The sequence below is a fragment of the Triturus cristatus genome, chromosome 5_2, assembly GCF_964204655.1.
Source record: "Triturus cristatus chromosome 5_2, aTriCri1.1, whole genome shotgun sequence".
NCBI lineage: Eukaryota > Metazoa > Chordata > Amphibia > Caudata > Salamandridae > Triturus > Triturus cristatus.
In genome coordinates this window covers 821,673,115-821,700,244 of record NC_140588.1, presented here as the reverse complement: position 1 = coordinate 821,700,244, position 27,130 = coordinate 821,673,115, and positions in this window count along the sequence as shown.

Below are 27,130 nucleotides of genomic sequence, written 5' to 3'. Positions count from 1 at the left end.
TAAACGTGTGTTTGTATACACACCCATATCTAAAATGGAACTATTAGAAATGAAGAAAGTGGTACCCAGTCATGACAAAGACCCAGCAGGTTTCCACCGTGAAATTAAAGACATGTTGCTCATGGGAGAGTATACCTATCCCGACATTATGAAAATATTAAAGGTATTAATGCCTGCGGGCATTTATGAAAAACTCAAAGAAAAGGATTGGGAGGTGGGAGACCAAAAGATAGATTGGACAGCATTAGAAAACGAAGAAACAGCTCGAGGTCCAGGTTTAGGGCTTGGGGAAAAGACCAAAATACTACCAGGTTTATTAGTACAGGTACTGCCACGTTTATTAACTACGAAAAAGGAAGACTGGGGTGCAATCTCAGCCTGTAAACAAAAGCAAGATGAAGACACTAGTGATTTCTATGCCCGATTCGAAAAATGTTTTGGTATAAATAGTGGAATAAAAGCAAGTAGCGAATCGTATCCACATCTGTTTGTGACAAAATTAGTTGAAAATGCCCTGCCCCAAGTTAAGAATAGAGTATTGAAATTCGAGAGTACCTGGCAAGGTAACACTCCGTCACAAATGTTACAAATGCTACAGTACCATCACAATAGAATTAGAGAGGAACAAGAACATGAACAAAGACGCATGAAAGACACGAAAATGAAAATGCTAGTTTCCCAGACAGTTCCAGCTGACGGTCATAAAAAGGGTATGACACAGTCCAGTGTTTCAGCAGGTTCTGTAAAAGGGACATGCAACTATTGTAAACAGCCAGGTCATTATGTACACGATTGTCCAGTTTTAAAACATAATATCGCCATAGGTAATACAAAAGAAAGACCACGGCCACTTAGACAGGATCAGAACCAACAAGGAGCTCCGCAGCATGCACAGGCCATGCCAGCTCCGCAACAGTCTATGCCAGCTCCACCACCGCAGCCTATTGCTGCCACACCAACAACGACACGACAGATGTACCAGACCGCACAGTATGACTACCCTGATTATCAACGATACTCATGAAACAGCCTAGAGAGGGAAGTTGACTTACCCCTTATCGAGGTCCCTGTAGATCAAGAAGGACCTTATGTACACAGTGAACTATTAGGCCAGGATAGAAATGTTTTACTTGATACAGGGGCAAGCCGAACAACCATAAAACGTAGTGAAGTTCCAGGGGCACCCCTCTCAGGCTCACAGAATATTTCCCTTGGTTTTTCAGGAAAACCTATCATTAACGAAGTATCACAGCCTCTTCCACTTACGATTGGTCCCTTGACACGAACTACAGATTTATTGCTTACTAAATCATGTCCAGAAAACCTGTTAGGTATAAAAACATTGAAAGCTCTAGGAGCTATAATATGTTGTTCTCCGGAAGGAGTAAGATTGTTTTTACGTGATTTCAAAGGGCACTATGTGTCCCGAGACATGGATCACCGACTGCAGACTTTACCCACACACTTATGGGCGCAAGGCCCTACAGATGTTGGTTGCATGAACATTACACCATATCGAGTCACACTAAAGACAGGAGTGGTACTACCACGTATGCGACAATACAAGTTACCCCCAGATGCTGTAGTGGCTTTACTGCAAATCATTGACGAGCTTATTACCCAAGGAGTGGTTGTGGAAACCGACTCCAATGTATGTAATTCCCCGATAATTCCGATCCTTAAACGAACTGATCCAAAAGCCCCGCCAGTATATCGATTGGTTATTGATCTGCGCGAATTAAATAAATGTATTGTACCACAATACCCCGTAGTTCCAGACATTTCTTCATTACTGACAGCCATTGATTCCGAAGCAACATTCTTTACTGTAATTGATCTCAAGAATGCCTTTTTCAGCGTCCCAATAGATCCGGAAAGCCAATACTTGTTCGGATTTAGTTTAAATGGACGAAGCTTTAAATTCACACGCGCACCTCAAGGATTCACAGAAAGCCCCAGCATCTATAGCCAAGCACTGAAAAGAGAACTTGACAGTATCCACATGCCAGTCAACACTGCCCTGCTTCAATATGTCGATGATCTGCTGATCACCGCTAGAAGCGAAACTGAATGTGAAAAAGCTTCACTGACGGTTTTACAATTTTTGGCCGAAAAGGGGCACAAGGTGTCCCCTTCTAAGCTGCAATTCTGTGTCCAGCGAGTTGTTTACCTTGGGCACTCGCTGTCCAAGGAGGGAAGGCAGCTTACGTCAGATCGCATCCAGTTAATTGCTAACATGCCAATACCCAAGACACAAAAGGAGGTACGGGCCTTTATAGGCCTCACTTCATATTGTAGGCAGTGGATCCCTCAGTATGCATTTCTAGCAAAACCACTCATTCAGTTGACAACACAGGAGGCGGCCACATCGACTGTCCTCCCTTGGACTCAGGAACATACACAAGCTTTTGAAAGCCTAAAGAAAGCTTTATGCCAAGCACCTGTCCTAGCAACACCATGTTACAGTAAACAGTTTACACTCTTTGTTACAGAACGCGAAGGTACTGCTTTGTCAGTACTCACACAGGAACAAGCAGGATCACACAAACCATGTGCTTATTTTTCTAGTACATTAGATCCCGTAGCTCAGGCTCTGCCTGCGTGCCTGAAATCAGTGGCAGCGACAGCTTTAGCAATCAGACAAAGCGATGCCATAGTGTTAGGACATCCATTGACAGTACAAGTACCACACACAGTAGAGGTTCTTGTGAACCGAACGCAAACACAACACTTGACTATAGCGAGACTCACCGGTTACGAATTAACATTGTTTCAGCCACACATAGAAATCAGACGTTGTAGTACATTGAATCCTGCCACACTTTTGCCAGTAAACGGAACAGACCCACTAGCACATGATTGTATTGAAGTTATTACTATCACGACGAAACCCAGACAAGACTTGACAGACGTCCCATTGTCAGATCCAGACCTGACGTTGTATGTAGATGGTTCATGTATGAGAACAAGTACAGGAGAGCTAGTGGCCGCGTATGCAGTCACAACAGACACTGAAGTCATTGAAACATATTGCATAAATACCTTGTCAGCTCAAGCAGCAGAGCTCATCGCTCTGACACAAGCCTGTATTCAAGCCACAAATAAGAAAGTCAACATATACACTGATTCACGTTATGCATTCGGAGTTGTACATGACTTCGGCGTGCTGTGGCGAGAGAGAGGTTATTTAACTTCTCACGGTGCCCACATTCAGCACGGACCCCTCATTCATGCCTTATTAGATGCAATACATCTACCTACTGCAATATCAATTATGAAATGTAAAGCTCATACGAAAGTTACTGATATCATTTCCCAAGGCAATGATCTAGCTGACAGAACAGCTAAACAGACTGCTCAGAATAAAACTCACACATCTGACATGACAAAGACAATAGTTCTGACACCAACACATTGCATGACGGTTAAGGATCCCGCTCTTGACGTAATTGGCATACAGACACATGCTACACCAGATGAAATAAAGAAATGGACTGAATTAGGAGGGATCCAAATGAATCAAGGATGGATGACGAAGGAAAAATCTATATGGTTTCTTCCCGACTCTATGGTTCAAGTTATCATTAATACAATACATAGTCCAGCGCACCTAGGAGAAAAAGCTATGCTAGACAGCATTCAACACATTTGGTTCAACAAACATTTACGAGCAGCAGCTAAACAAAAAGTTCGTACCTGTATGATCTGTTGTCAGTTTAACCCAGGTAAAAGCATTTCCGTAGAACAGGGTGGATTTCAGCCTCCTGATCACCCTTTTGAAGTCCTCCAGATGGATTATATCCAGATGGAACGATGTCGAGGATTCAAATATGTTCTTGTAGTTGTTTGTGCTCTTTCCCGTTGGACAGAAGCCTACCCGGTTTCAGATTACACTGCCCCGACTACTGCCAAACAGTTAGTTCGAGAATTCTTCCCACGGTACGGTTTACCACGTGTTGTCTACTCAGATAACGGCCAGCCGTTCTCATCCGAACTAATGAAACACGTTTCACTTTTGTTAGGCTATCAATGGAGATTTCACTGTGTCCGATACCCCGAGGCAGCAGGTCTCGTGGAACGACATAATCAAACTCTGAAAATTAGATTGTCCAAAATATGTAGACAGAAAGGTGTCGATTGGGTAGTAGCCTTACCAGTTGCACTCTTTTACATGAGAATGGTAGCGCACTCTCAAACAGGGCTATCTCCTTATGAGGTGATCTTTGGCAGACCACCAAATATGTGGGGGACGCCTATACCACGCAAAATAACTGATGTTGACTGTAATATGCTGACAGATTACCTGGCTTCCTTGATGTCTGCACTACAATCTTGTCGTTCACAGGTAGCTGCAGCCTTTCCCGACAACACCGAGGTGAAACCCCATGACGTAGTTCCCGGGGACCTGGTGTTAGTGCGGAATTTTGATCGGAAGACTCAGCTGGATCCTAGGTGGAAATCGCCTCAACTTGTACTACTCACCACGAGGACAGCCGTGAAGATCGAAGGTCGCAAAGGATGGTTACATTCAAGTCATATCAAGAAATTTCATGGACTACCGTCTGATGTAAACGTTACACCTCGCGTGTCTTCACCGATTGACTCAAAGCTTCCTTTGGTTGAACAAAGCGATAAGGAACTATACAAACTAAAATTACGGTCTAATAAGTCAGACAATTTGATTGTTTAAGTCCTCTCCAAGGTGAATCGGTCGAATTTGTCTCTGACATGTATCCCCTAGACCTGAATAGAGAAAGAAACCGAAAGATGCAGTTGAAAAAACATGCGTACTGTAAATCACTGCGTAGCCATTGCACAGTGACGTTGTTAATTTTGTTTTTCTTATGTCTTTTAATAATCGCTGCAAGTATATTGTTGCACATATATTATCCTATTTCTAAACATGTTTACAATGTTACTGCTGAACATTCTTTTAGTGAATTACCCCCGCATGAGTTGTCCTATAGATTTGCGCTGCGCAATAACACTTTTATTAGTATGTTACATCATTCCCATCAGACTAGCAATGCTACAAATTGTTGGATATGTGGCCGACTCCCTCCCTATCAGAACTATAAGGGAGTTTTGCCCCTCTTTCCATATCCGTTCACACACAATGGCTCCTGTGGAGCATGGTTTAGTTTAATTAATTCCTTAGATTCAAACTCAGTAGCTTATCAAGACAACTGGGTATGGGGAAACCTGAACTTAGTTTTGCTTAAAGTCTGCTACCCTAACAAGGAGGGACTTCCCAAAAGAACAGGAACTGATCTAGAAAATGAAGTATATGGATTAGGTAATTTTACACTTAACCTCATGATCCTGAACGTTGAATCTGAAGCTACACCAATCTTGCCCGCCATGTCAGTATTCCCAGTAAAGGGGGAATTATGTATAAAAAAGAATGGCTCCATACACATGGGCCATAGTAAATGCACCACTGTAATAAAATTCAGTGATCAAGGCAAATCTACATTTAGAGCTTCTCGTCATTCCTACTTTATATGTGGCCAGACCGCATATATACGTCTACCTTTAGATTGGGATGGTACCTGTTACATAGCATTCCTTCTACCACCTGTTTTCCTAGCTCCTCCTGATTATCATAGAAATACTCATTTAGTACACAATAGACAGCAGAGAGATCTCCCAATCGTCGATTACACTGAAACAGCATGGGAAAAATACACAGATTTCAATAAAGGTTTCTTCCCCTATATAGGTACAGTCACTAATAGTAAGTTGATACGTAGATTAACCAGAACCCTTGAAGCAGTAGTGAACGAAACTATTTGCGCCTTAGGCAATTTAACAGAAGAGCAGTCTGCTATGCGGATTGTTGTGCTTCAGAATCGTCTTGTCCTTGACGTCATCCTGGCCGATAGGGGCGGAGCTTGTAGGGTCATCGGATCAAGTTGTTGCATTTTTATACCAGAAAATTCGCCGTCAGTATATAAAGCCATAACCCGCCTTCATAAGATTGTAAGCCAAATACACCAGAGTCCAGGCACCTGGACTTGGTCCGGTTGGTTCTGGGGCGTGTTGTCAGCCTGGGGATGGAGAATGCTCTCCTTCCTAGGTATTGGCTTTCTCATACTATTCAGTTGCTGCTTATGTCTACAATGTGGGCCAGCGATTTGTGGTCTATGTGCCACCTCGTGTATCCCACATCCAAGTTTTCGTTCGAGATCCCGGAAGAAGAAAGAAGAACAAATGATGTTATATGAACAGATCGATGGATTGATGAAGATTGATATCTCCTAAGGGCCAGTAGGGGACAAGGAGGGAATGTGGAAATATGGATTTTTATGGTCGGTTATGTCCCCTATCTTGGACCCCAACGGTTTCATGTATAAGTCACAAGTACATGTATGTTCCCTCCAGTTCCAGTTATGAAGACGCAAACACATGTGCGTCCACCGTCAACATGTCCTCTTTCAGATCCGCCATGAATGGGCCGGATATTCTATTCCTAAGTATAAAAGGCCACCGGCTTTATATGGTTCATTTATCCCATTTTACAGTCCAGGCGAGTAGGCCCTGATTCTGCCACCAAGCCTTTTCCTGCTTTCTGCCTCTGAAAGCTCCAGTCTGAGCCTGCATCTGTGACCATGAACTTTGTCTTACTCCCTGCGCGGCTAACGGTGCCTGATCCAGCCCGTCGCCTGCCAAAAACTGTATTTCACCTTCGAGATTATCTCCTTCGCTCCTCATCCGATGCATTCCTGTCTAGCAGTTTAGGTAAACATTCCTCCAACTACCGTGCAAAGGGCCAGGCCTCGCTGCCCTCATGCAAGTAATTCATAGCCCCGTTACCATGGAATATTCCTACCCCCTCGCATCTAGTGTAGACACTTAGACGCTTGTACACGCACTAACAGTCAGTATAGTCAGTATAGAATAAGATTCTATCCTAAGAGACCTCTCTTTTTGGATAACACAGTTCTTTAAACATAGGATATTAGATATGATTTGGGATTAGGTTGACATAACCCGAGACTTTTGTCTCCACATGTAGAGCTAAATGTCAAGTCCCATTCTCCCCCTAGTTGCACGTCAAATCACACGTCATGCTGCTGCGCGCGCATCTCTGCCAAGTATTTTTGCTGACATTGCGAAATTCTTTCATGGAACCACCCATTTGTGACATCATACCTAATGACGTTCTTTAGTTACGCCTAGTTACACCCATTTTAGTTACGCATGTATGTCTTTATCTCTGTTATCAACTGTTACGCCTCCTGCATCTGTTTCACTGTAATGCCTCTTCTATAAAAATGATTACCTGTCAATAATGTATTGTCCCTTCCTTCCTGAACTTTCGTGGTGATGGAATAGAAGGCCCATAATTCGAATTATGTTCCTTTGTATAGGAATAAAGCCCGTTCCGAATCTCTAATACCACGGATTCTGCCTCTTATTTTACTGAGCTATTCTTATTAATTTTCCGCATCAAATTAAGTACCGGTAATTAAATTATTTACCACATGCCGGTAATCCAAAATTAGGCGGTACGACCCGTCAGGCTTCGTCACAGTGAACAAGGGATTATTCATAGGTGACACACATGTTTCGATTACTCCTTGATATTCCAATTGTTCAAGGATTGACGCGATGTGAGGTCTAGCTTCGCGACGCATGGGGTATTGGGGTTGAGGTTGGGGCGTAGTCCGCAACGGAATTTCATGGCCGGGAGACATTTTATCCCAGCCAACCTGATTTCGATATAACGCAGGCGCTTGCACCTGTGCCCATTCCTCGGCGTAATTTTTAGCTAGGACCTTAGGCACTGTGTGCGCAAAGGACGGGAGGATTACCTCCTCCCCTCTAGGAGCATCTAAAACGAAAGCCGGGGGCCAATCTGCCTCCGCCAACAGAATATCATAGTTAGTGGTCAGATTATGCCAAAAACCCCTTGGATTGTACGTTGTATGTCACCTTCAATATGAATGACTATATTATACAGTCTATCAGGGGGGAGACACCCGAGTGTCAGCAGTTTCAATATTCACAAATATATCAGTTGCTGTCGCCACCAGATATGGACGCAGTGCTTGTCGCACTACTGTAACTTCCGCCGCGCTGTCTAGCAGCGTTAGCGTCCATGTCAGGTTCTGAAGCTGCGTCCGTACCATCTGAGGCATACCTCGCTGTCAGTGCAGCAACTTTCTTCTTCTGAAATGGGGGTCGTTGACGTGCAGATTCCTCCTGCTTGCCTTTTCTGTCAGTCTGTCGGGACTGCTCACGTGCTTGCGGGGCACCCCGACTTTTTCCAGCGTCTCCGCCACCGGACTGTGAAGCCGATGTTTCCTGTGAAGAACGAGGAGAACATTGTTCAGAAACCTGAAATCGATCAGGTGACTTAATAGTAGCATGATCACGCAGATCATAAGTGCGTTCACTACCTGACTGTACTGCAGAGGCAGGACGAGACCCCTGTTTCTGTTGCTGCTTCTCCTGTTTTTTCGCCCGCCATCTTTGTTTTGGAAAATTAGGGCGTTCGTCCTTACCAGACGAGTTTGCCTTTGTCTGCTGTATTAAATCAGGATTCTTCACAGTTGGTTTAACACCTAAAGCGCTACGACCAACTTGTTTATAGGCGTTCGCGATAATTTTCGCGAATTCCCTCGGCTTGTCGTCTTCGTTCACCGCGTCTAAATTATTAAGCACTTGGAATTGCATAGCATCTCCTTTGAGGTTGCCCAGTATCATGGTAAATGTAAATGTAAATGTATGTGTCTTGTAAAGCGCACTGCTGCCCTGAGGCGTCGTGGCGCTGTAGACCGCTGGGGAACCCGTCCTGGCTATCCCTGTGAGATGGTCCCTCCTGGGTATCTCCAAGGTGAAACCAGGCATCCCCGGCGAATGTGGGGGGCCGTTGTGGAGATGAGGCAAGCTAATGCCCAGAGTTGCCGAGTGTGTTCCTGGTTAGAGTAGGTACCGAGGCGAGAATTATCGAGTCCGTTTTGACCCTGGTCCACGACCCTGCCGCGTCGGGAATTGAACCCTGGTCCCTGGCCGATTCTCTGCTTGCGGATCTGCCGCCTCTAACCAGTGAGCCACACCTCTCCACTGGTAACCACATCGAACACACCGACAAGCCGCATTCCCAATTCCACGGCAGCCTCTGCACCGTAATTCTCCTGAACACGTTTAATAACGGAGGGCAGTACCGATAGAGACGGAGTGCCAAAGCACTTCGAGTACGTCGCAGCAAAGACCTTACCCCAGTTCTCACAATCGGCCATATCTGGGACTAAGTCTTTCGGCAAATTAATGGTAAGGATCCTGTGTTTTTCCACAGGAGTCGTGTGCGGATAAACCGCTTCCAATTGGTCAAATTTCTCTGCAAGCCAATAAGGGAAATCATCCCTATTTTGGGGGTGCTTGCCCACAACTGAATTAACCATAACAGGACTAATAACCACCGCGTGGTGGTCCGTCGGTTGTCCCGCAGCAGCAGTAGCGACCACCTGCACGTTGCGTGACATGTACTGCTCTAAAGCCCTATGTACTGTAATAAGGGCAGTGTGAAGTCCACGCAACTCAGCCACCGTTACCTGTAGATAGCGGGGATGAGGCGTATATCCGGCTAGTACCGGCCATGTGGCCCTTGCAATCGACAAAGGGCCATTCTCGCCGGTATAACCGCATGGGGAAGGGCGCCATTAAACCAAAAATGCTATGCTGCCAGGCAGAAATAGGAATTTCCTGAGTCCTATATGGCGTATAGTTGGCTGGTAGCTGCGTGGCAGTATAGATGTGGAACGTATCATCGTCTTCACTCACCGCCGGCAAAGTAACCCAAGAGTAGAACAACTCAAACGGAAACAACGCATCGGCACTTACCACAAAAATCACAGCCATACCATCGTCCGGCACCCCATACTGCGCCAGATGACGTTTCAGGGGTGCCCGGCTATGAGCCAGAATATCGACCGCCATTAGGACACTAACAATAAATCTACAGTATATCAGTAGCACTGGGGTTCAGATTAAATAACCTTTTTAATGATCAAGCGTGAAAGAACCTATATAGTCAAAACACAGGTAGGTTAAACCGTCACTCCCGTTATCCGGAAACCAGAGTGAGGGTGTTGTGGACTAATACAAGCACTACTAAGGCATCTCAAATCAATAGACCAAACGTTAGGTGCGCCATGTTGCAGGGATTCTGCTTATGCGCAGAACTATGCGCAGGAACCCAGGCCCTCAGTGAATTGTGGTGTACCAGAAACTCACCTCAGAACCCAGAACCCCTTATCCGGCCAGCATCAGTGTCCCATTCGTTATCCGAGGTTTAGCTCGGCGGTCCCAATGTATAGACAACCCAGAACAAGCGACTTAGTATATTTCTCAGGAATGGTGGGAATCAGAAATACCATTTCGTAATTATTCTCGTACCAGTCCACAACAGAATAAACAGAGACACGGTAAAAGTTTAAAGAGTTTATTTTATAAACCTCGTGTCCTAAGATGCAGTAGTTTGGCTAACATTAGCAGACAAACGATTAAAATCAAAACCATCAGCATAGTTACAATACCATAGAAAATGAAAGGAGTAATCATACTAAAATGACAGTGGATCTAAGCCACCTTCCTTTCTCTAACACACTAATAGTATTATAAGACTAATAGAAGGTCTCTAGGCTTGAATGGGGAACCCCATACCGTAAAGATCAGCTCAGAGAGTTCACATCACAGGATCAGCTATGCTCTGCTCCTAGGAACGCTCTTCTTCCGAATGTGGTGAAAACATGTAACACTGCAATAATAAAAGCACTCGACTTTCAGGTATTTGCAGCTGCGTGCGTGTTATGGCTAAACTAGTGGGCCGATCAACCTGAACTCAACAACATGCACCATCTAGCGACCCAGATTGTTTTTTTTATACTGTGTACAGACCAAGGTCGCTGCTCACTGTTTGGGATGTTAACAACAGACAGTTCTCATGTGAAGCAAAGTCGAGTAAGCATTTCTCAATTTAATAACATGTGACTAAAGTGTCGTGTGCAAAAGCAGCAAAAGCGGCAAGATGACTTTCTAACATCTAACGCGGTTATGCTAACTTAGCATTGTACATATGTAGATAACGATCTTCACTACAGTGTCTCCCCTAAGTGTCACAGGGGAGTGGAGCCTTGTAACTATAAGCAGGGGCCTTATAAAATATGTTTTATAAACCCCGGCGAGGGAAAGTTTGTCCATTTTACTTTTTTCCCCATTATAGATACTTGGCAAATATGATGATATATTGCACTATTTTATGCAGGCATAGTTATTGCTAGGCAGGGAACACAATATTATTAATCTATTTAAAAGAATGGTATTGAATAAATCAAACAAATTGTCCCTGTTGAATTGCCCATAACATGTGGTGCAAAGAAGTTATATTACTTTCTTTTCTGTAAGCCAAAATCCAGCCTACCTGCAGTCTCCCTTGATTGTTCAGTGGGACTAGGTTTAGCCAAGCTGCCTTGATTAGGTGATAACTGGCTGTCGAGGGGGGAAGCTATCTGCTGGAGGTAGCGCTGCAGCTACACAGGAAGGCCAGGACAGTGTGGGGGGTCTCAAAGCATGAGGCTTCAGAGGAGGACAGGCAGAGAATACCAGGTTGACCTACCCTGTTCCATGGTGTCTTAGCCAGATGGCAGAATTAAGGAAGGAATTTGCAGATTTTAGGGTAGGAGAGCTATGGAAATTAGCCACACTGAGAGTTGGACCAGTTGGCTCTTACTGCTCTACTGACACTTCAGACATCATGGATTTTGGAAGAATGCTGCATTTCTGGGGCAACAACATGACACACTTTGTAGGAAGTGGTCATACACCTAGGTGGCACCCTGTATCCTATTGGTCAGGAGTGCCCACCTCTTGATGCCAAGAAGCTGAAATTTAATATGCGAGAGGTGCATATCGACTGTCCTGCTAGAAACTGAATTTGCAACCAAAAAGCCCTGCACTTTAAATAAATGCGCTTGGTGCACAATTTTTTACTATAGCACTTGGGATTGTGCCTTGCTTCAAGAAGGATAATGAAGTGGACTCCCGGCAGCTACAGGTTCACAGAGTCCCCAGCCCAGATTGCATCCGGAGGATCTTTATGGATTTTGCCAGGTGCATTGTGGGAATTGTGGTCCAAACCTTCAAAGGATTATCCAGGAGATTCTGCACCCTTGGATTTGTGTATTTGCCACTTTGAACTCACAACTAGACCTTCAAGAAGCACCTCCTGAAGTGTTAAGAAGTTTGGGAAAAAGCTCCATAAGGCGACCAACCGAACCAGGAGACTGAAGCCAGCCTCCGTAAACTGCGAAGTAGCCTGACCTCCAGGTTTGTCCTGCTGAAAAGCTCTGGAGGTCCGACTTCCAGGAATTGAATGGTGGTCCCTGAAAAGCAAACCTGTAACCCTCTCTGAATCTGGCCTGGTGAAGAGCATCATGGAGGTTGGCATGAAAAAACTCCAGAAAAGTTTCTAAGTTCCAAGGTAACATTTTGATCGGGGCCTCCGACTTAGTGTATCCAGCCAGGGTTCCATTCTGATTGGCCTAAAACTTTGACTTTGTCAATGTTTATTCTTTAAAAATGTATATGTTATGTTTCCTACATTGGATTTTAGTTGTTTTGGTGTCTATTTGTTCATAAACATATTTACTATTTTTAGAAATAGGCATTGGATTTATATTGTGTGTTGTGTCTTACTTAATTGATGGATTAGTGTTTTTTTAACTCTTTACATACCTACCTACTAATGTAGGCCTAAATGCTCGGTTACAGCTACCATGGGTTTAGCAAGGGACACATTTAATGAGACCTGTATTGTACCCTATACTGTGTTAGTTGACTTTTTCCTGGTGGTAGGTGCATACTTACTCTTATACATATCCCACTTTCCAACACTCAACCTCATAAGTTAGGGAAGACATATTTATATAGCTTTTCAAATTGTGACACACGTTAGTCATCATCATGATCAAGGAGCTTCATGATAGTCACACATCCATATTTGTAGCGGCTATAAATTTGTGAGAATTATTCAAATGTGTTCAGTTGACTTCCAATATTGTATTGGATGTGCATAATATAGGTTCTGCTCCTGAGGGGCTCCATATTTGTTGTCATTCACTGGATGCTTTTATTTGTATCTTGCATCCAATAGGATCAATGCCCTATGACTTTTTTGTCAAGGAAATATTTGACTTTTAAAGCCTCTTCTTTATTGTATTAGTTTGTAATGTAAAATAGTTATGTCTCAGTCATTCATATGAGACATATGTTTCTATGTATTAAAAAAACACCTGAAAATGTACCTTGCCTGAGCAAATTCAATGTAGGAATGGTGGTGAGGAATATGATTCTCTTTGCTTTATTTCAATGGGGTGTGTACATGTTGCAAACAAAACTTCATGTAGCACAAATCTAAAGACGAGGCATTGTAGCATCACTCAAAGATGACTGAAGTAGGAACTTTTCTTTTTTTGCTGTTGTGCTTATTTGATATGGATAAAGTTATGTGTCCCTGACTCTGAGCAATGCACCATGTCTTTCACAACATCTCCTAGCATGATGCTCATCAGTAGAGCAAGAGCCGGCTCACTGTGTACAATGACTGGACACATATATTTTTACCAGAGAAAGTAATGATTTAGTTATCTCCCATACATTTTGTGAATTACATATTTTTTCAGAGACAGAACCTGATTTAAGTACAAGTGAAGAAAACATTGTGACCAATCCAGTGTTCGGAGAAACTTCAGAAATTTCCCAAAATGGTAAATTAATTTTCATTTGAATGTAGTTTAGTTAAAGATACGGAATATTTATATTTTTATTTAAGTCTAAATCAGAATGTACCCTTGTCTCTAACGTTTCCAATTGATCTGTATTCAACTGTGATGAGTGTGCATTAAAAGTGCTATTTTTGATTCCTCTTGAATTTTTAGGAATTGTAGAGGGCAACAGCCATGATTATTACATTGTATAAGCCCAACAAGCAACTACATTCATTGGCCAGTGCCCTTCTGGCTATTACAGAGATAAACAGAACACGTGGAGGCATTCCTGCATACCGCTGCTAAATAGTCTTTTCCTTGAAATTAGAGAGGTCATTGACACAGAGCTTTAGCAGCAGATGAATATTTTCCTGTAAATCTTTCTTTTTGTTGTCCTTTAGTATCTGTAATTGCCTGACACCGGGTCTTTTTTCAAATCTCCTATCTTGTACTCTCTTGTCCTCCCCCTACTTCATAAAAGGGACCCCTTCCCTTTTGCGAATCAGTTACCACATGAACTTGAGATACAATAACTTATTTATTGTTTGCAACCAGAATTATGGTCACAAACCATTGATACATAATGTTACAATTTGGTATTTGGAAGGGCCCCCTAATCAGGCCCCTTTCAAATACCAATTTTGCCCTTTGGAAAATGATTTCTGACTCATAAAATATGTTTACTACATTAGAACATCTTTTGAGTGGTCGCAAACACTCTGACTCACCAAATGTGATGGTTTGCAATGAGTCAAAAGCTCTTTACATCTGGCCCAAGATTATTTCTCAGTATACAAATCCATAAATCCTAACGTTAAAGTTCATTAAATGAAGGTGATTACATGTGTTGAAAAAATCTTCACAACTTTTCACAAATGTTTGCCCACAATTTTTGACTCCGCAGTCACTCATTCATGATTGCAGCCAGAATCCGGCAGAGCGACTGGCAGCAAATGCCAACTCTTTGCTCGAAATGTCATCCCTGCCAATTATGCAAAAAAAAGCAGACTGTTTGCTTATGCAATGGCTGCCATGAACCTCATTGGGTCAAGAACTGAAGTCAGCAGATGTCTTGCCCCCATGCAGTTAGATTTATATGTACGGCTATGTTGTTTTTTTGCTCATTGAGTTGCTATTTTGTATTTTTCCAACTTTCTGTATAATTTTCATAACGTTAAAACTGGTACAGTGTAGAAGTAAACGAAAATAGTTGCTTTCCAGCTACCTTTAGTACATAGATATGTAGGGACAGATTTTCTAAGGCTATGCATCATGGTTGCATGGCTTTTGAGGCACTGCTCTGCTACAAAATAATTCTGGGCATTTATTAAGCCACACAAAGGCACCTTGTGGGGCTTTGCATGGTTCAATAAATACAAAGTAACACAAGGCAGAACAAATCATTGCCTAGTAATGCGAAGACGTTCCATGCGCATCTATCCATTGACTCTGAAGCATTCTGAGATATAATGAAGCTAGTAAACCTGGGCATGTGTCAAAATGCTATGCTTTTCCCCGTAAGGTATAACGAGGGGAAACATCTTTTTTTCTCCTTCTTATTTCATCTTTCCATTTGTGCTGCATTCTGCACCATACATAGAAAGAGAAAAATGCCTCTAGGGAGAGTTTTTTCACAATAGGGTGTTCCTTCCTGCATGAAAACAGCCTTGCCTGTAACGCTGTCACCCATGCAAAATAATGCAAGCATCCCTGCGTTGGCGCCAGGGAGCACACAGTGCACCACCATAAGAAGAGAGCTGAAAATGCTACCATATTTTTTAAATAATCGAGCATCTATACTCTCTTCCTTTTACTTAATCCAGTGCAGCAGTTTTGCTTGTTAGTCTGAGTTGTGTGAAATATTATTTAATATCCATTTTTTTTGAGTCAGCTCTGTTTGTTTCTGAAAGCTGGAAAAATGTTAATTTTTGCACAGCAAACGTTTTGTTAATAGCATTTTTGGCGGGAAAAACAGATGCTTTCTTTTGCAGCTATTTTTTGTCAAATGTTGTCCCCCTCAAAAAGTTTGGATAATTTATAGGCCCCTCAAAGACAATCCACAAACTCTGGCTTCCTTTGGATACCCTATAATGTTTGGAAAAAAGGACACAACTTTGTCAGATGTACATTATGTGAAAAAAAGGTATGGAGGCCTAAGCACAAAGTACCCGAAAAAGCCAATAAGAGCCTCAAAACTGTCATGGAACAGTGTCCTCTGTTAAGTGTTTAAGATATTATTTATGCATAGGATGTTGCAGAAACTTTTAGGAAAGCCAGTTTTGCTTGGGTTTCAGGAAAAGGGGTTTCCTAACACAAATGGTACAGATCGAATTCAGTTTGAAAATAATTTACCCTCGCCTGAGTACCACTCAGCTGATGCTAATAGAGTTGTTGGAGGTAAATAAACAAGTACAGTTCATACTGTATTAATGTTTAGACACAGTCTTTGAAACATACATTCTTTAAAATCAATAACATTTATATATAAATACACTATATAAACACCAATTCATCATACTTCAACTTAAATCACCGGACCCTTACCCTAAAAACATTAGGATGCTAATTTGAAATTTAGCCAATGCGCAAGCCATATCAAAGAATTTCATTCTTAACAAAAGTGCAAGTGCGTCATTTCGGCAACTTATATTATACTTTTTAAAAAGAGTTTTTAACATCAAGCAACTGGGCCTTTAAAAATGACGACAATCAATTAAAACATGAACATTGAAGTTTACAAAAGGCAGTCCACATGCGCAGTTATTCTCTTGATCTAGTAGTACTTCAAATTTCTCAGTTTGCACATAACTCACATTTAATGTTGCCCGAAATGTTAATAGTACTATTTGTTATCGGGCATCTGGAAGTGCATATAAGTACGGAAATACATTAATATTTTCCCATGAATCTACCATATAATTTGCGGAGGGCCTATTCCTTACACTCCAAGTCCGCCAACCTACATTTTTTTTTACAGGCTATTTTTAGTTCTGCTTAGAGAGAGAGGCCTCAGCTATATTATATTCTAAGTTCCTGCAATGGCTTCAAATCTTTTCTTTACTTTCTTTGCCCACTGTAATTCACTTCTTGCAATTTCAGTAACAAAGAAGGCTGATATCTTCTGCGTATTTGATACCAAGTGTTTATCCTAAAAACGCAAAGTTGATTTGTAGTTCCAGGCCTGAAAATTGCCTTCTTATCTTATCGCCTGGGACATTGCACCTTTGCGGAGTTCCAACAATTTTTTCAAACATTTCTTTCACACCTCTCGCGACTTCCCTCCATACTAATGGCTAATATCTCAGCCCCATAAATACTTTGTGTGGGGACCATTGCATTATAAGCAGTTAAAAGGGGAGGCCAAGAGGGGCCACCATAAGTCTTTTTAAAGCAAACAAGTCCCCCTATCGTAGTTAATGCCCTTGTCTCCACCAATTCTTTATACAAGGCCCAACTCAGCTGACTGGTAAACGTCATGCGCTGAGGAGGACACAACCTCTACCCTACTATTGCCTAACTGCCACATATACAGTTTAATTTTTTCTCAAATATGATTATTTTAGTTTTTCTCATGTTTACCTTCAATTTATTACCCTCGCAATAATGATTAAACTTAGTTAGTCTACTTAGGACACGTCCAGAAATGCCAGATCATCTGCAGAGAGTAGGCATGACACATATCTACCTCCCATTTTCAGGGAAAACTAATGAGTCGCTGCCAAATCTTGCGGAGGATCGGCTAAAAATAAAGAGAACAATGTGAGTGCCATGGCACAACCCTGCCCTAATCAGTTTCCAAAGGGAATTCTCCCAGAGAGGGCCGCATCTAAGTCAAGCTCTAGTTGGGCCCAATTCCGGTATGCAATTCCTGCAAAATTGCTATTAAGCAATTTGGAATACCCTGATGTATTAATTTGGCACAAAGTATACTACGGTCAACCAGATCAAACGCTGAGCTAAAATCAACAAAGCAACAGGATAAGTTCCCAGTTGTTTCTTTTGCCTTCTGCCCCAAAGACCATGAACTGACACAATGGTCTAATTGTTGAATGCCCAGCTTTGAAGCCTTGCTGCTCTATTAGAATTATTCCATTTCCCTCTATATGGTTCTTTAGGGCCCTTAATATTACTTTGGAGTACAGTTTTGCACCTACATTCAACAGACTTATCATGCGATAATTCCCTGGGTCATTCCTTGCACCTTTTTTATGAATAGGCTTAATTATTGTACCGATCCGACTCGGAGGGATTATCCCGGTCTTAGTTATGTAAATAACATCTTTGGAGAAGAATCCTGCCCACAACAAGGGGTTTGACTTAATTACAATTTCAGGCAGGTTATCTGGTCCCGCTGCCTTGGTTACATTGAAGCAAGTTCTCAACTTTGCAATAGATTGGATAGAAAATAACTCCAAAGCGTTCACCCCGCAGTTGGCCAGCCCTTCTTCACCTCTGTCTCCCTTGGCTTATAAATATTAGTTAAAAAAGTTACCCAACCAGTTTCGGGCACCATGTATTTTGCGGGTGTGGCAGCCGTACAGCATCCCTCTTGGACAAACTTCCAGAATTTCCTCATGTCCTTTTCCTGAAGTGTCCTAATCATCAAATCCCAATTCAACTGAAATAAAGCCTGCTTCTTTCTCATCACCAGAGCTTCATATTCCCTTTTCTTACAGCTGTAGATATCAATTATCTTTGCTTGACCATCTAATCGCCTTGCCCTTCCTATTTTCCTTAGCTCCTGCCTAACAAATGCACACTCCTTAACAAAACATTGTTGGTTTGAAATTTGGCATGGCTGGTCCTTTTTTGTTTTCTTATTGCATAGCCACACTACTGGTCTCAATTGCTTTGCTACCTCTGCAAAGCTATTTGCATACCATACACTATTAGGCTCTCCTATTGCCCTATCCTGGACCATATCATTGGTTAATTGATGCTGCATTAACTGTTCAATATATTTTCCGTCAATTCTTCTTGATAAGCATTTAGGAAAATCTAGTGCCACAGAAATAGCTCGTTCCCTCACTAATGGAGCTACCTCTACATCTAATGTTAGCCCCCAATGATCGCTTCCCTTTAGTCTAAGCACCATGAATGTTATACAAAGATTAAAGTACCAAGACTGCAAGAACATGTGGTCAATGGGGCACTGTTGTTTCTCGTATAAAAATGTTTGGCCTCCTTGAAATGCCCATTTAGGCATACAAACCCTAATTCTGCCAGAAAGCTCACCATATTCCTTTCAAACTTTGACTTATCACATCTTGGAAAGTTTGGGACAGGAGGGCCATAACAATCTAGCATATCTAAGACCACAGAATCAGCCTTCCTTGGATCTAACCGAAGGTTAAAGTCCCCTAATAGCAAATTAGGATGCTCCCCCAGGAGCTCTACTAGTTTTACAAGGTCCCTCTGAAACATTTCCCATGACTCTTCTTTAGAGTCCTCTTGATTTATGTAAACATTCACAACTATCAGCTTTTTTGTTGGAGACAGCCTTCAGAGAGATCTAGTAAGCAAGCTAAAACCCAATCACTAATTGTTTAATTTTTTTGCCCCCTTACTACTTTGGTAGATATCAGTGTCATTAGTCCTGCTTTCACCCACCCTGTGCCCGATTTGGTTCCGTCTTTCATAAAATACTTGAAACCATTTTGATGAAAATCCTCACCTGCAAACCATGTCTCCCGGAAGCAAATTGTCTCATTCCCCTCCCATATTTTTGAGAGCTCTGTTGTTCTTGTTCAATTCTTTAATGCATGTATATTCCAGGAGACAGCCCCCAAGTCAATGGGTGCATCGGTTCCCTAGTCTATCTCTTGCTCCCATGAAAAAGGTGCTCCCCATCAATGCTTAGATGCGCAAACCTATTGTGCACAGGGATCAGATCTGTCGAACACTTCCTGGGAAGGGATAGTAACTTTTAGGGTTCCGCAATTTATCCCAACCTCCATGGATTTATTTCTCTCCCATTCACCAATTGTAGCTGTGCTTGACTTAGGCCCGCATGATTTAACAACATGGGTAATTTTAAGCGAGAAGTTTCCACCTCCACTTCCTGCACTATTCTTAGACGTAAGTTACTCAACTCATCACTTGCTTCTAAAACCAGATCAACAAACACTGGAGAAGTAAAGCACACTTTTATTACCTCTCTCTCTATGCTTTGGACTGAATGAAGGCTATCTATTCTATATCACTTGATATTACCTCATCCAGTACCTTGCAGTGTGAGCATAGTGTCAGGATACTTGACCTGTTCAGGAGCTTCCATTTATTTGCTTTTTTCCCTCTACGAATCACTTCCAGATACACATATTTTATTTTTGATGGTCTATGCGTAATATATGCCTGGTCTGAGATTACCACAGTACTTAAAATCCTTCAGGCCTCAAGTTCTCTAATCTCTCAACACAGGGTCTTCTTCTTTGGAGCTTCTGTTGGGTAATACACCTCCCCGTAGCCTAGTGCCCGCCCATAAGTTGACTGGAGAAGCTAGACCCTCATCTTAACTCCCTTTTAACAACCCCTTCTTTTCAGACCCCTCCCCTCTTAAACATTGCTGTCACTTTGTTGTGGTTGGCACAAGTGGTACAGCTGGCACACAAGCTTGATTCTGTCTGTGCTTTTGAACTAATGATCTTGCTTTTAGGCCCAGCCTCTTTTTCCTCCATTTACATTTTTCCAACCACCAGCGCATTGCCTGCCCACTGCTCCTCCTCCTCACCAACATGGTTCTTTTTGACACATAAACCGTGCGTTCCTTTTGAGCTAACGACAGCTCATTGGACCCTGGTTGGACCTTTATTGGTCTTAGTAATGATGGCATACCAGCATTAATTTATTTAAGTTCCAACAATCTGTCCTTTAAAACTTCAGCCTCCACCCTCAATGGCTCATTTGTGGCTAACAATACTTCAAATAGCCCATGTAGTGTTTACTGCATCAAGAGAAGGACGTCTAAGATCAGGGATGCCCCTGACAGAAGAGAGTCTATATTTTCCCCGGAGATCCCCAAAGTCCCTTGGTTTCCCCCACAGGAACCTCCTACAGTTGTTTTAAGTTCTCCTAGAAGCACCCTCCTCTAATGACCTTCTGGTGATAATCCTTCTATAGTGCCCTCCACTCCTGACCCTGACTCTTCTCCAGAGCATGCAAAACTCAGCTCTGAAGGACAAAACAAGCAGGGTGAGGATGAGAGCGTGGGATGGCTCACTCCTAAGGTCCCAAACAGGTCCTGTTATGCTTCTTCACAAGTAGCTAATGCCTCCATAGGAGTCTTCCCCAATGTAGCCGCTTGACCTGTATGTATATGGGCTACTACCACAGACTTAAAGTGTTTTCCCACAAAGTCTTTAATTGATATTGCCAGTGATTTGGCTGAAGGATGAGCTTTGACTCCCCCTGATCCTGGAGTTCCCAAAGACCATAATGGGGGCCCGTTAAGAGAGGGGGATGGCGCTCGTTCTCCTTTACTCAATTTTGCCTCCCTCTTCTTTCCTTGCTTCTTTCCGTTTACGGCATTTTTGATTTTTCAAGGAAAGCATCCTTTTACACCAAGGTTGGGCCTTATTATGCTGCTTAAAATGCCATTTTTTTCTGTATTTACATGTGCCCTCCTTGCGACCCTGCATCCTCGAGTCCTCCTTACTGTTTTACTGTTCTTAACGCAGTAGACTTTGCTCCACTGCTTACAAGCACTTTGTCGTCTGGATATCACTGATTACTTTGTTCCATATTGAGATTACTATCTTCCTGGTTCGAAGCACCTCTGGGCAGAAAATGTGCAATGTGTCTGTTTGGGTCCTACAGCGAGGAATTGGGGTCGGTCCCCTCAAATTATCACCACATCCTCTTAAACACTTGTGGGCTCTTGTAGAATCTTCCTCACTGTTAGAGGCTATTGAAGCCATGATACCAATAAGTTTGACTACTTTCCTGCAGCCTGGCTACACCTTATGGAGTCCCCTCTAGTGCCAAAGCACCCCTCTAGTGCCGCAACACCTCCTCCGTGCACTAATAAAATGCAGGAGAAAGCACATCTGCACAGTGTTCACAATGGCAATACAATAATAGTACTAACAGTACTAATAATAATTGGTGGTATGGTGGTTTAGGGGGCATAAAGAAAAGCACTCCATCTTTTGTGACCAATGCTGGCCTCTTGCTATCAATTTTTAGTGGGTATTTTGGAGTCTTGCTGCCTTGTAATAAATTAGAGGATGCAGCCAGCTGAATTGCCCCCTGCACTACCTCACCTGTCAGAATGACAGCCACAACCACACGGATGTATGTCGTTACAACGCACACTTTTACAACGCATGCACTTACAACGCATTTTTTACAACGCAAAATCCATTACAACGCACTACACTTACAACGCATGACACTACAACGCATTTTTAAAAACTACCTTTACAACGCATACCATTACAATGCATAATAGTAAATTGTATTTAAGGTAAGTATTAGATAGTATAGGGGTAAAAATTACTTTTCTAACTCCAGGGGGTGCAACAGTAGGGTAAGTGTTGGATAGTATAGGGGTAAAAATTACTATTCTAACTCCAGGGGGTGCAACAGTAGGGTAAGTGTTGGATAGTATAGAGGTAAAAATTGCTATTCTAACTCCAGGGGGTGCAACAGTAGGGAAAGTGTTGGATAGTATAGGGGTAAAAATTGCTATTCTAACTCCAGGGGGTGCAACAGTAGAGTAAGTGTTGGATAGTATAGGGGTAAAAATTGCTATTCTAACTCCAGGGGGTGCAACAGTAGGGTAAGTGTTGGATAGTATAGGGGTAAAAATTACTATTCTAACTCCAGGGGGTGCAACAGTAGGGTAAGTGTTGGATAGTATAGGGGTAAAAATTACTATTCTAACTCCAGGGGGTGCAACAGTAGGGTAAGTGTTGGATAGTATAGGGGTAAAAATTACTATTCTAACTCCAGGGGGTGCAACAGTAGGGTAAGTGTTGGATAGTATAGGGGTAAAAATTACTATTCTAACTCCAGGGGGTGCAACAGTAGGGTAAGTGTTGGATAGTATAGGGGTAAAAATTACTATTCTAACTCCAGGGGGTGCAACAGTAGGGTAAGTGTTGGATAGTATAGGGGTAAAAATTACTATTCTAACTCCAGGGGTTGCAACAGTAGGGTAAGTGTTGGATAGTATAGGGGTAAAAATTACTATTCTAACTCCAGGGAGTGCAACAGTAGGGTAAGTGTTGGATAGTATAGGGGTAAAAATTACTATTCTAACTCCAGGGGGTGCAACAGTAGGGTAAGTGTTGGATAGTATAGGGGTAAAAATTACTATTCTAACTCCAGGGGGTGCAACAGTAGGGTAAGTGTTGGATAGTGTAGTGTAATATTATGCGTTGTAATGGTAGGCGTTGTAATGTAATGCGTTGTAAAGGTAGTTTTTAAAAATGCGTTGTAGTGTCATGCGTTGTAAGTGTAGTGCGTTGTAATGGATTTTGCGTTGTAAAAAATGCGTTGTAAGTTTAGTGCGTTGTAACAGTTGCGTTGTAAAGGTTGTTCCCCCAACCACACCCAACACAGTAGACTTGATAACTACTGGGCACCTCTGCCGCTGATCTCTGAGCTGCAGTAGTCACAGAGCCTCTCCAGAGGAAGCCACATCTTGTTGATTGCTAAGAAGCTGAACACTGAAAGTAGGAAGTTTAGTGGTCCAGCGATATTTATTGCAGTAATTGTTGCGGTAAATCAGCAGGAATACCGGAGTGCCAGCTTCAAACCTCTGGGTGCTCCAATGGTGAAGATCCAACATTGGGCATGGGGTGTAGATCATACTTGGGTGAGGAGATAGCAGCCAAAGCCAGAGACCTGGTGTGTCTGACCTCTACAGTGGCCACACAACGCACAGGGCACCAGGCACCCCCACAGTCTGCTCCCAACTGACTGCCGGCGTCTGCTTTTCATGTTGCTCCTGTCCAGAAGCTCACAACGCCCCTGCCGGCTGGCTGCATGCATAAACCTTGAACATGGAGGCTGCAGCAGGAGGAGCCTCCCAGCGGGCTACCCTGGTCTCATTACAATGCGCCCCATGCTAGAGGAGACAGTACTTGCAAGAGCTGGTTATTGGCAAGGAGTAGGCTCGCCCTCAGGGTTACGGCTGCCTTCCTCAACGCTCCTGCTCTCCAAGCCTCGGCTAGCCTCCAAGGCGGCCACAACCCAGGTGTTCTGAATCAAGCCAGGAGCCCAAAGGAGAGAGCGAAGTGGTTGCAGTTTGAGTCTGTTCTGTTTCTGCAGGTAAGCGGAGAGCTGTGTAGCAGGCTCCCCCTCTGCGGGTAAGCGGAGAGCTGTGTAGAGAGATTGGATACACTCTTCCACCCCACAAAAGACAGAGAGGCACATGTATAATTGAAAATGCCGTTCGCAAAGGAGCAGATTAGCAGAATCTGCCACTTTGCGACCAGTATTGTTGCATTTGGGATCCATCAACCCAAATGCAAGTTTGCAATTTAGGTAATTGCAAATTTTGCGATTACCGAAATTGCGAATGCATTTAGGGAAGTGCAAATTGTGATTCCCTAAATGCAATGCATGATGCACTTCAAAATTGCGATTTCGCATTTTGGAATTGCACATTACCATCAATTTAAAGTGGATGGTAATTTGCGAAAACCTTTCTGCATTTTTCAAAGTGCCATGTTGTGCACACACATGCCCTTGGGGCATGAGTGTGCGCAACATGTGATCTACATGCCAATTTCAGGGGTGCATCAGGGTGGCCTTTTGACCCCCTTGCACCCTTAAAATTGCATGCACAATTTGCAAGTACCTATTTGGTACTCACAAATTGTGCGTGCAAGTCCCATTCATTCCTATGGGCCTTTAGTTCCATAGGAATGAATGGGAAGCTATTCCTTAATTGCAAATAGTATTTTGCAATTTGCAATTGAGGAATATGTAGGAATTGCTAATATTTTAGCGAAACCTATATGCATCAGCAATTGCGATTCCATAATTGCGATTCCTTAATGATCGCAAATATATATGTACATTATCTGAAAGAAAAACTATGGCGGCCGAAGCACGAAGTACCCGAAAAAGCAAATAAAAGCCTCACAACTGCCGTGGAAAAGTGACTGCTGTTAAGGGGTTACGGTATTATTCATGCATAGGATTTTGCAGAGGATTTTAGGTGTCGCCTTTAAGTTCCTTTGGTTGTGCCATTATGCAACCATTTGTTGATTAGTTTGTCTTTTTATTCTTGGGTTCACAATAGTTAGGAATTTTACCAAACGGCAGCTCAACTGGACATCCTCTCCAGAAAAGCTTGCTAGCACTGCTTGTCTGCAAGACCGTATATTTTTCCTATTAAAAGGTGGTCTAAGTAACACTCGACGCTCCCATAATAGTTCCCTGCAGATAGTTAGGAGGTGCATGATATCCTCCTCCCCTTCCCTGCACAGGCAACAGGTTTCTGGCGTCGGGGGTAACCACGGCGGCAGGTGGTACGCAGATGGCAATATAACTCGGCAGAATTTCATGAACTTCTCTTTGGTGGTTTTGGAAAAGCCAGTATGAAGGTATGTTTGAGGTGTGGCTTTGATTAAGGTCTGAATGGTGAACCAGCCGTATGCTCTCTCTGACAAGGTGGCTTTGTCTTGTATAAGGGAGTCTCTTTTGACAGTGTTGTTACCTTGTTTTTTAAAGCTTGCAAAAATCCACATTGTCTCCCAGAGGACTCGTAGGCCTAGTTGATCGAGTGAGTCTTCCAGGTAGCGTCTAGCTGGACCTGCCTCCTTAGCTTGCAGTTCTTTCCATGAGTAGGCGTTTGGTGTTTCTGGCTCCCGCTTTCTAATTTTATACCAGCTTTTAATATATGCTCCTTTACAGGCCAGCTCTTGTCTCTGTATCCTGTACTCTAATCTCAATTGTGCAGGGGATGTATATCTTGGTAGCCCAAAAATATTTCATAACGCTCTTACTATGGTGCCATCCAATGTTTCTGGGTCCCTCCCTCTCATGGCTTCACTTCTGTAGGTGATGGATGGTATGAGATTCCCCTGTAGGCCAATTGGTGTCCGACCGTTTTGCACAAGATCATCCACATAGAATAGATTTGGTAGGTGCAGGCCTCCAAGCTTCGAGCTTGGTGAGTTACTTTCGATCAGCCTGGCTTATAAATCTGCCATAAAGAGAGTAAAAAGTATTGGGGCTAGCACGCAGCCCTGTTTCAGACAGAGGTCATGGAGAACTTCTTTGTTAAGAAATCTCCTGCACCTAGTTTTACTTGCACCCAGGTGTTGGTGTATAGGAGGATTAGATGTTTTAAGAGTAGAGATTGAATGTTCAGCTTTTGTAGTTTTTTCCACAGCATTTTTCTATTTGTATGATCAAATGCTGAGCTGTAATCAATAATGCATGTATACAGGGGTTGTTTTTAGTGCAAGAGTGGTATCTATCATTAGTGAGAGGGTTAAGATATTGGTAGTGGTCCTCATGATCTTACAAAAGACGGTTTAATTTATTGGCATTGCTGAGGTTTCTGTAGCCCAAGTTGTTTGTTCTTGTAGTATTAACCCTCCATAATATTTGGCATTGTTATCCAGTAGTGCTACTACCTGGTAGGTTTTTGGATCGTTCCTATTACCTTTTTATTAAATAGGAGAAACATTAGAGCCCCTCCATGATGACGGTGCCATTGATGTTAGAAGGATTGATTAAAAAATCGGTTTTAGTGCTTTGGCCCAATATTCTTGATCAAGTTGATATCGGCGGGATCCCATTGGGGTCTGGAGCTCCTTCTTGCTTGTCCTTAGAAAGCCTTTTACAAATTTGACTGCTGATGATTGTTAATAGCAGTTCCGATGTAGAGATGGAGTCGGTTTGGGACGATGATCCTTCTAATTTGGCCAAAGTATCTTTGTGCAGATTTGGGTTCCTAAGTCTCTGTTAAAAAGAGACTGGAGTAAAAGTTGTCCAAACGTCTGCGGTCAAATGTGAATTGATGCCTTGGCTTGATAGACTAGCCAGGGTATTCATTATTTGCCACAATCACGAATTGTGATTGGTCTTGATATCGTGCAGAGGTTTTGCCCAGAGAGTCCCTTCGGCTTTTTTTTTGAGGCACCAAATTAGTTTCCAGCGAGTGGCTTTTAATTGCCTCAGTTGCTCAGTAAAGGGGTTTAGGTATTATTTATGCATGGGATTTTGCTGAAGATTTTAGGAAAACTAGTCTTGATTGGGTTTCAGGAAACGTTCTTTCATAACACAAATGATCGATTTCAGCTTAAAAAAGTAATGTTTCCTTCCCGGAGTACCACTCTGGTGATGCTAATAAAGTTAGGTTCTGTGAGGGGTTTAGTTGATGAAGGAAGAATGGC